We start from the raw sequence: 10,496 nt of genomic DNA on the forward strand, positions 1-10,496 counted from the left end.
TCCTTTATATAATGGGAGTGAACAAGGAAAAATACAAGATAAGTACATGCACAATTAGAGTCCCAATGTTGCATGCCTCATGCAAACTATCTAGAAACCCAAAACAAAATAAATGCATGCACAATTAGAGTCCCAAGTCGCATGTTTCATTAAACAATCTAAAATACTTAAGTCTTCATGCATGAATGAGTTCCCATGCTTCGCATGCTTATTAGCATTCTTCCGTTAAGTGTGACCAGTCATGGATGGTTATGCCCGATTACGTGGATTAGGCCACGACTAGTAGTTGCGATTATCTTGGTTTCTTCTTGCTCATAGTCCTCCCAATGTTTTTTGATTAGCCCATTTAGTGCTTCCTTGAAACGCTTTGCTCGTAGTCTTGTAATTGGGCCTTCCGAAAGTGATAACTGATCTCTCCTATCTTCAGCCCTTGGGCATACATCAACCAACCTCACTGCGACAACTTATTTCTCATCCAAAGCTTCGTCTCCATCATAAGTATTATGTTATGCTTTAAAGTTTTGATTCTTCTCATTTTATTTAGGGGTTCAAATTTTTAGGCTTTTAATTCATCTCCTAGCTGCTACAATGGTGGTTAATGATTATAGGTCTTTGGATTGAATATTTACTTAGAGCGAATAGAGGGCAAAAAAGGTCTATCTTTATTGTAGCTGCTAAGTGACAACAGGTGCTATAACATAGTTAAACTCTAATGATTGATAAAACGTGGTTAAACTCTACAGTCTCTATTGGCTTCTCATTATTGTAGCAGCTACTTGACTCTAACTGCTACAACATGATCAAGTGCTATGTTATAACAACTACTAATCACGTTGTAGTACATAGGAGAAATTATAGACAATGTAATGTATCATATTATGGTTAAAAAATAATAGTGTAATGTATCATATTGTGAGTGAAAACTAACTACATTATAATGAAGCCAAATGATTATCACTAAGATCTTATGTATTTGTTTGATAGAATTAAATGGCAAGCTAGAGAACTTCTGCTTCCCATGCATATCGTAAGACAGTGCATTAAAAAAGTAATTACCCTCACTTCAAGGTTTTTTTTTATTATCACTACACATAAATGACCGATAGATGGAGTTGATAAATGGAAGCTCATTTGCTTGGGCCGTAGAAATGCCTAAAATTGCAAATATCCAAATATGTTCAACAATTGGGACGTTGAAGCCAGATGTTTCATCTTTCATTATAAGAAAATTAGATTCACAAGGCAAGATGTTTCACTGATTATAGGACTCCTCGACCAAGGCAAGGAAGTAAATTTACAGCAGCATGTAGCCACCACTCCACTATTTCTTCAACACTTTAGTAATATGGAGTGTACACAGATGGAACTAGAGAACAAGATGATCAACCTTAGAAAACAACCTTCATCTGCAGAATCTGATACTCTCTTTTGCCAATTTTTAATATTGTATTTCTTTGTTTGTATTTTATTTACTACTACTAGCAGTATATCTAGATTACCAGTACAATAATTGTTAGTATTAACCCTAGTACCAATTATGAGATGATTGTAAAGAGCTCATTTTGTATCATATTTCATTATTAATAAAAGGCAAAGTTGCTTATTATATTTATTTCAGTTCCCGATTGAATAAGTATAATAATGTCCTTGGGTAGTAGGTTCTTATCTACAGCATATCAATTGGTTGAATTGATAGTGAGATATTGTAGATATACATGGAACACTACTCTTAACTATTCTTAGTAAAGCATTAATATATAAGGACAATATTAATACGTTCATCTTCATTCTTGATGAAACCAAACTGTTTGATTGCATTATCGAATCGAAGATTCCAGCTCCGAGAAGCTTGCTTTAGTCCATAAATGGACCTATGCAGCTTGCATACTCTACTAGTATGCTGTGGATCAACACATCCTCCAGTAGGTTTCCATTCAGAAACGCAGTTTTGACGTCCATCTGCCAGATATCGTAATCGTGGTAAGCTGCAATAGCAAGCATGATTCGAATGGACTTAAACAGCGCTACTGGAGAAAAGGTCTCATCATAGTCAATACCATGAATCTGCTTGAAATCTTTAGCTACCAAGCGACCCTTATAGATAAGTCCATCCATGTCAGTCTTTCTCTTAAAGACCCACTTACACCCTATGGGTTTTACCCCTTCAGGTGGATCAACCAAAGTCCATACTTGGTTGGTGTACATGGATTCCATCTCGGATCTCATGGCCTCTAGCCATTTCAAGGAATCTGGTCTCATCACAGCTTCCTGATAGGTGGTAGGCTCATCCTCTATGAGCACAACGTCAAGAGAAACGAGTATCTCTCAGGCTGACGACGTACCCTATCAGACCTGCGAAGAGGTATGTCTCTACTTGAACTGGTTGTTGTTCCTCAACTCCTTGTGGAACAACATCATCCACAACACTCTGTGGTTCCAGTTCAATTTCCATCGAGGCATCAGTGCTATTGTTCGCATCTTGAACTTCTTCAAGATCGAACGCGCTCCCACTAGTCTTTCTATAAAAAAAGTCCCTTTCTAGAAAGACCCCAGTCTTTGCCACAACTACCTTGTGCTGACTAGGAATGTAGAAGTAATATCCCTTAGTTTCCTTGGGATATCCAATGAAATAGCACTTGTCAGATTTGGGTCCTAATTTGTCTGAGACTTGACGTCGTACGTATGCCTCACAACCCTAAATCCTCATGAAAGACACCTGGGCATCTCTCCCAGTCCATATCCTATATGGTGTCTTTATCACGGCCTTTGATGGAACTCGGTTGAGTATAAAAGCTGTCGTGTCTAGAGCATAGCCCCAAAGGTATGCCGGAAGATCTGTGTGACTCATCATAGATCGTACCATATCTAATAGGGTACGATTCCTCCTTTCGGATACACCATTCCACTGTGGTGTTTCAGGAGGAGTGAGTTGGGATAAAATCCCACACTCGGCTAGGTAGTCACGAAACTCATGGCTAAGGTATTCTCCACCTCGATCTGATCGAAGTATCTTAATACTCTTGCCAAGCTGGTTCTGTACTTCATTCTTGAATTCTTTGAACTTTTCAAAGCATTCAGACTTATGTGTCATCAAGTACACATAACCATATCTACTGAAGTCATCAGTAAATGTGATGAGGTATCTTTAACCGCCTCTAGCAGCAACATTGAAAGGGCCATGTATGAGTCCTAACAAATCAGTTACTCTCTCGCTGTGCCCACTAAAGGGAGTCTTGGTCATCTTGCCTCGTAGGCATGACTCGCATATCTCATATGATTCTAAATCAAATGAGTCCAGCAAACCATCCTTATGGAGCTGGGATAAGCGCTTGTCATTTATATGACCTAAGCGACAGTGCCAGAGGTAGGTTTGGTTCATGTCATTTGACTTGAACCTCTTGGTATTTATGTTATAGATAGGGCTCTCAAGGTCTAGAATATGGAGTCCGTTTATTAGAGGTGCACTACAATAGAAAATATCATTTAAATAGACGGAACAACATTTGTTCTTTATAGTAAACGAGAATCCTTTCTTGTCCAAATAAGAAACTGAAATTATGTTCTTAGTCAAGGTAGGCACATAACAACAATCATCTAATTCTAGTACTAGCCCAGAGGGCAGAGATAGATGGTAAGTTCCTACAGCAATAGCAGCAACCCGTGCTCCATTGCCTACTCGTAGGTCTATCTCACCCTTCGTCAATGCCTGTACATTAGTACAAATGTGCGAAGCACATCCGGTATCTAATACCCACGATGAAGAAATAGAGAGGTTGACTTCTATAACATGTATACCTGAAGTAGAAATCTTATTTCTCTTCTTCTTAAGATCTTCCAGGTATTCTTTGGAGTCCTCTTCTAGTGCCTTGCTTGTCCTTGATATAGGTGACAAAGATGTTCAACCATATCGTAAGCGCTTATCAACTCATGTTTCTTCTGAAGCTCTGAGTTCATGGTTGCGAGCATAAGATAGGACACATCTAATGCGTCGTCTTGATGCTTCTTGTAAGCATCTCGGTCTGCTCGCGTGGCAGAATGGGCTGCTCCAGAACGTATAGTTTACGTTCTTGGGTGAGAACTATTCTCAGGTTCCTGTACCAGTCCAGGAAATTTGCTCCGTTGAGCTTGTCCTTCTTAAGGACAGATCGCAGAGAGAAGGTGTTCGTATTCGACGTCATGGAAATTCTACAACAGAAATAAATGCAGAAATAAGTATCATATTTTTAATCATTTAATTAGGCCTTTAACTAAATGATGCTCCCACTGAATTCTATAATTTACGTGGGACAAGATCCACATCATACTAACCCTTGAGTTAGCTTTGGCTAATACGCCCAAGACTTAGTATGATTGGTAGGTAACGATTACCAATTACATCTCTATGCAACTCTTGTTTATAGGATCAAGATCCGCATTGATATTAAAACTCGAGTTAGCTTTGGCTAATACGCCCGAGAGTTAATATAAATGTGATTTTGACCTATCTTTCCAATCGTTGGAAGAATGCCTACAGTTATACTCGATCCAACCGAGTTAACTAGGAATACTCAATCTAATTGAGTTGTACTCACCCATGCGTTGATAGGTGGGACCAAGATTGTCCCTCCGTACCCTACCAAGATAGTATGTGTTGCTCTGCTTTGGCAGATTCAACAACTACATGTGATCGAGGTAGTGGTAGGTATCACGGCATGGTAGGCATTACGAGTTGACGTGATTTAGATCTAATTTAAACGATGATGCATATCAAATACTTGATTTAGATCTAATCTAATCGTGGGGTGCATCATGTGCACGATTTAGATCTAATCTAATCGCTAGGCACTAATTAATTACTTAATTAAACATGCATCACATACACAAGTAATTAATTAAATTTTGTGATTATGTCATGGCCCCTACTACGATCTTCTCAAGCCAATGAGAAGATCAGATGGTCAACCTAAGGTCAACTTCTCAAGCACCATCCTTTTGACCACCTTGTGCTGCTCGCGCCTTCCTCGTAACTCTGTCTTGAGTGGACCTTCCACCGCTCCAATTTTGTACATTACAATTTTGAAACTCGAGTTACATTCGAGTCTAAATCTAATTTACAACAAGAATATAATCAAGGAAGGCACGACGCGCAGGTCTCGAATAAAAATAAAATAAAATAAAATACAGCATACACATCACATAACGACACGCAGGCCGTATTATGAATTACAACACATTTTCAAATCTAATTTGGGTCGTTTGGGCCATGACTATCACAAAACTAATATATAATTCAAAATTATATATTTATATAATTTTTCTATAATTTTTCATAATTTTACAGATTTTATGAGTAAAATTTTCCCGGCGGTCCCGATTAGCGATTTCGGGCGCAATCGCGGAGCAAATCCCCTTGCGGGGTTAGAAGTAGTACTCCCAAAAGATTTGGGTCGAAACGATGCCGTTTCGGAAAAAACTTCTCGGTAGTCGAAGCCTACAAGTGTATAAACACTTGTGCTTCGCTTCTACGAGAAAAATTACTCTTAAAACTATAAAAACCATAAATTTACAGAAATGTACAGAAGCTTTAATTTTTCATAAAAATCAAATTAAACTCGTACAAGCTTCGCACGTGGCTCTGATACCACTGTTGGGTTTTTCGCGTCGCGGAAACCCCGAATCACCCTAGCCAACGGATCTCGTGCGAAGAAAAATTCGAAAACATACGAGTACGAGTTACAAAACTTCTAGATCTACATGATGAAGATCTTTACCCTTGTTGCGTGCCTTTTTGCGTATCCCGCTAGTCCTCAGTACGCCGGATCTCGAAGTTGTCAACGTAGACAACTCTCTACACGTATCCACACGAACACACTAGGTGGAGGTGACCAAAAAACCAAGGTGTGCTAGCACCTATGTGGTTCGGCCAAGGAAGGAGGAGAGGGAGAGCTTGAGAGGAAAAAGATGGAATAATACCAATTGAATGAAAAATGAATCCATTTCATTCAAAAATGTGGCCGGCCACTTCTCCATGTGTAACCCCAAATTAATTGCATTAATTGCAATTAATGTGAAGCCATTACCCCAAATTAATTGCATTAATTGTAATTAATGTGAAGCCATTAAAGAGAATGACTTTGTAACTTCCATGAGGTGGCACCCATGATGCCATGATGATGTGGAGTAACATCATTGGTCCACATCAATGCCAACTCACCAATGAGGTGGCATAAAGTCAAGTCAAACTTGACTTTTAATCTTCCTCTCAAGTCAAGTCAAACTTGACCAAATCTCTTCCATGGTTGATCGAATCTAACCATTTGATTCAAGTCAACTTAATATAATGAATCTAATTCAGTAAATTAAGTTGATTTAATGAGTCATAATCTAAATTAGACTCATTAAATACATGAATCCACTTGAGTCCAACTCAAGTTAGCCCAATTAGGATTACTCTTAATCCAATTTGATTCATCAAATGAATCTAATCCTCTTGGTTCATCATATGAACCTAATCTCCATCTAATTATCCTTAGTGTGTGACCCTATAGGTTCTTGCAACGTTGGCAATGCCCTAAACCCATTTAGGAGCATAAGTAATGAGCGGTATCTAGCAACACATCATTACTACCCAAGTTACAAGAATGTCGAGATCCGACATCACCTTGTGACTACTATTCGTGACTCCTCACAAAATATTGTTGGGTCTTTCGGGCCGCGAAAACCGCTTTTCGCGTCGCGGAAACCCCGAATCACCCAAAGCCGTAGATCCGTTTAAGGAAAACCAAACAAAAATTACGACTACGAGGTTTTAAAACTTTAGATCTACTCCTAGATCTATGTGTTAAGAAGTATACCTTGAAGCGTGCCCTTTCGAGTTCCCGCTCGTCCAAGGAATTGCCGGATATCTAGACCGTCAAGCGTCGGTCCTCTAGAAGTATCCACACGGACACGTAGGTGGAGAAAACCTCACACAAAGGTGTGCTAGCACCTTGGTAAGATTCGGCCAAGTAAGGAGGAGAGGGAGAGGGAGAGCTTGAGGAAGAAGGAAGAATAATGCACACTTGAATAAAATCAAATTTCATTCACCACTTTTGTGTGGCCGGCCACTCCATGGAGTGTAACTCCCATTCCACATTAATCACAATTAATGTGAAGCCATTAAGAGGTGTTTTGTAACTCCTATGTTGTGGCACATCATGAAGATGTGGACCATTACCATTGGTCCACATCTTGCCACTTCACAATGATGTGATAAATGAGTAACCTCCACTCATTTAATGTGGCTAACTCACATTAAATGCAATGGAGGCTTGTAACCTCCATGAGGTGGCAAAGCAAGATGATGTGGAGCAACACTATTGGTCCACATCTTGCCACCTCACTCATGATGTGGCAAAGAGTCAAGTCAAACTTGACTCTTCCTCTTCCTCTCTAGTCAAGTCAAACTTGACTCAATCTCTCTCATGGTTGATCTAATCTAACCATTTGATTCAAGCCAACTTAATATAATGAATCTAATTCATTAAATTAAATTGATCTAATGAGTCATAATCTAAATTAGACTCAATAAATACATGAATCAACTTGAGTCTAACTCAAGTAGCCCAATTTGGATTACTCTTAATCCAATTTGATTCATCAAATGAATCTAATTCTCTTGGTTCATCGTATGAACCAAATCTCCATCTAATTGTCCTTAGTGTGTGACCCTATAGGTTCTTGTAACGTTGGCAATGCCCTAAACCCACTTAGGAGCATAAGTAATGAGCGGTATCTAGCAACACATCATTACTACCCAAGTTACAAGAATGTTGAGATCCAACATCACCTTGTGACTACTAATTGTGACTCTTCACAATATGTGACATTTTTCCTTCTATCCTAGACATCTAGATTGATCAATGTGAGGCATAGACCGTGTCATCCTCTAATCAATCTAAATCATGAACTCCAAGTAGACTCACTCGATCAAATGAGCTCAACATCTAATATTGACTCATTTGGGCATGGCCATGCACATAGTGGTCTCACTCTATCAAGAATACCGATGTCGCTCCCGTCATATGGGAGGGATAGATCCCATCTACATCACTCACATACCTCTACATAATTCGTTATATACCCAGTAATCGCCTTTATAGTCCACCCAGTTACGGGTGACGTTTGACGAAACCAAAGTACATAACTCCTTATGTAGGGATCCATGGTGACTTCAGGTCTAAGGACTAATAGTCATACTTAATAGTCACATGAGAAAGTATATGACACTCATATAACGATCCATGATACTTTCTCATGGCGGGTCATTCAGTATACATTCTCCAATGTATACCCATGTGTCAGCTTGATATCTCTATATCCATAACTTGTGAGATCAAGTCATCGAGCTGACCAACATGCTAGTCTTATTGCATTAACATTGTCCCTGAATGTTAATACTCGACTAGGAATGATTTAGAGTAGTGTTCCCTATATCATCTCACTATCGATTCAACTAATCGATTGATATAGGTATGAACCTTCTACTCAAGGACGCTATTATACTTAGTTTATTTGGCACTAATACAAATAAGTATAATAACGAAACAAATGCATTTATTAATATACAAGAATATGATACAATGAGTCCATACAAACATCAAATGATTGGCTCTAGGGCTCTAACTAACAATCTCCCACTAGCACTAGTGCCAATCAGTATAACCTTTAAGGCCTAATGACCTAGTGTGACCTTCATGCTTTCTCTATGCCAAAGCCTTGGTCAAGGGATCTGCGATGTTAGCATCTATAGATACTCTGCAAATCTTCACATCTCCTCTATCGATAATCTCTCGAATGAGATGGAAACGTTGTAGAACTACTGTGAACTCTGCCAGCTCATAGCACTACCATTCAAGCAAAACACGAACCTCGACTGTGATCTTTAATCATCCTGATCGGTCTGGAAACTGGCATCACTATAACCCTTTACAGTTAGCTCATCATTGCGTCCATATATCAAGAAATATTCTTTAGTCCTTCATAAGTACTTAAGAATATTCTTGACCACTATCCAGTGACTTTCACCTGGATCTGACTGGTATCTGCTCGTCATGCTCAAAGTATACGAGACATCAGGTCGAGTACATAGCATGGCGTACATGATAGACCCTATGGCTGAGGCATAAGGGATCTGATCCATGCGGTCTCTCTCCTCTCTAGAAGAAAGACCTTAAGTCTTCGAAAGACTCACGCCATGTGACATAGGCAGAAATCCCTTCTTGGAGTTCTGCATGGCAAACCGAAGGAGTACCTTGTCATTATATGTACTCTGACTTAGGCCAAGCAATCTCTTAGATCTATCTCTATAGATCTGTATCCCAAGAATGCGGGATGCCTCACCTAAGTCCTTCATTGTGAAGCAACTCCCTAGCCTGGTCTTAACAGACTGAAGCATAGGAATGTCCTTCCCAATGAGTAGTATGTCATCCACATACAATATGAGGAAGACAACTATGTTTTCTACAACCTTCTTGTAGACACAAGGCTCATCTTCGTTCTTGATGAAACCAAACTGTTTGATCGCATCATCGAATCGAAGATTCCAGCTCCGAGAATGGCCTCTAGCCATTTCTCGAAATCTGGTCTCATCACAGCTTCCTGATAGGTGGTGGGCTCATCCTCTATGAACACAATGTCATCATGGTCAGACAAGAGAAATGAGTATCTCTCAGGCTGACGACGTACCCTATCAGACCTGCGAAGAGGTATGTCTACTTGAACTGGTTGTTGTTCCTCAACTCTTTGTGGAACAACATTATCCACAACACTTTGTGGTTCCAGTTCAATTTCCATCGAGGCATTAGTGCTATTGTTCGCATCTTGAACTTCTTCAAGATCGAACGCGCTCCCACTAGTCTTTCTAGAAACAAAGTCTCTTTCTAGAAAGACCCCAGTCTTTGCCACAACTACCTTATGCTGACTGGGAATGTAGAAGTAATATCCCTTAGTTTCCTTGGGATATCCAATGAAATAGCACTTGTCAGATTTGGGTCCTAATTTGTCTGAGACTTGACATCGTACGTAAGCCTCTCAGGCCCAAATCCTCATGAAAGACACCTGAGATTCTCTCCCAGTCCATATCCTATATGGTGTCTTTATCACGGCCTTGGATGGAACTCGGTTGAGAATGAAAGCTACCGTGTCTAGAGCATAGCCCCAAAGGTATGTCGGAAGATCTGTGTGACTCATCATAGATCGTACCATATCTAATAGGGTACGATTACTCCTTTCGGATACACCATTCCACTGTGGTGTTCCAGGAGGAGTGAGTTGGGATAGAATCCCACACTCAGCTAAATAGTCACGAAACTCATGGCTTAAGTATTCACCACCTCGATCTGATCGAAGTATTTTAATACTCTTGCCAAGCTGGTTCTGTACTTCATTCTTGAATTCATTAAACTTTTCAAAGGATTCGGACTTATGTGTCATTAAGTACACATAACTGTATCTACTGAAGTCATCAGTAAATGTGA

This window comes from Zingiber officinale, chromosome 2B, assembly GCF_018446385.1.
Source record: "Zingiber officinale cultivar Zhangliang chromosome 2B, Zo_v1.1, whole genome shotgun sequence".
NCBI lineage: Eukaryota > Viridiplantae > Streptophyta > Magnoliopsida > Zingiberales > Zingiberaceae > Zingiber > Zingiber officinale.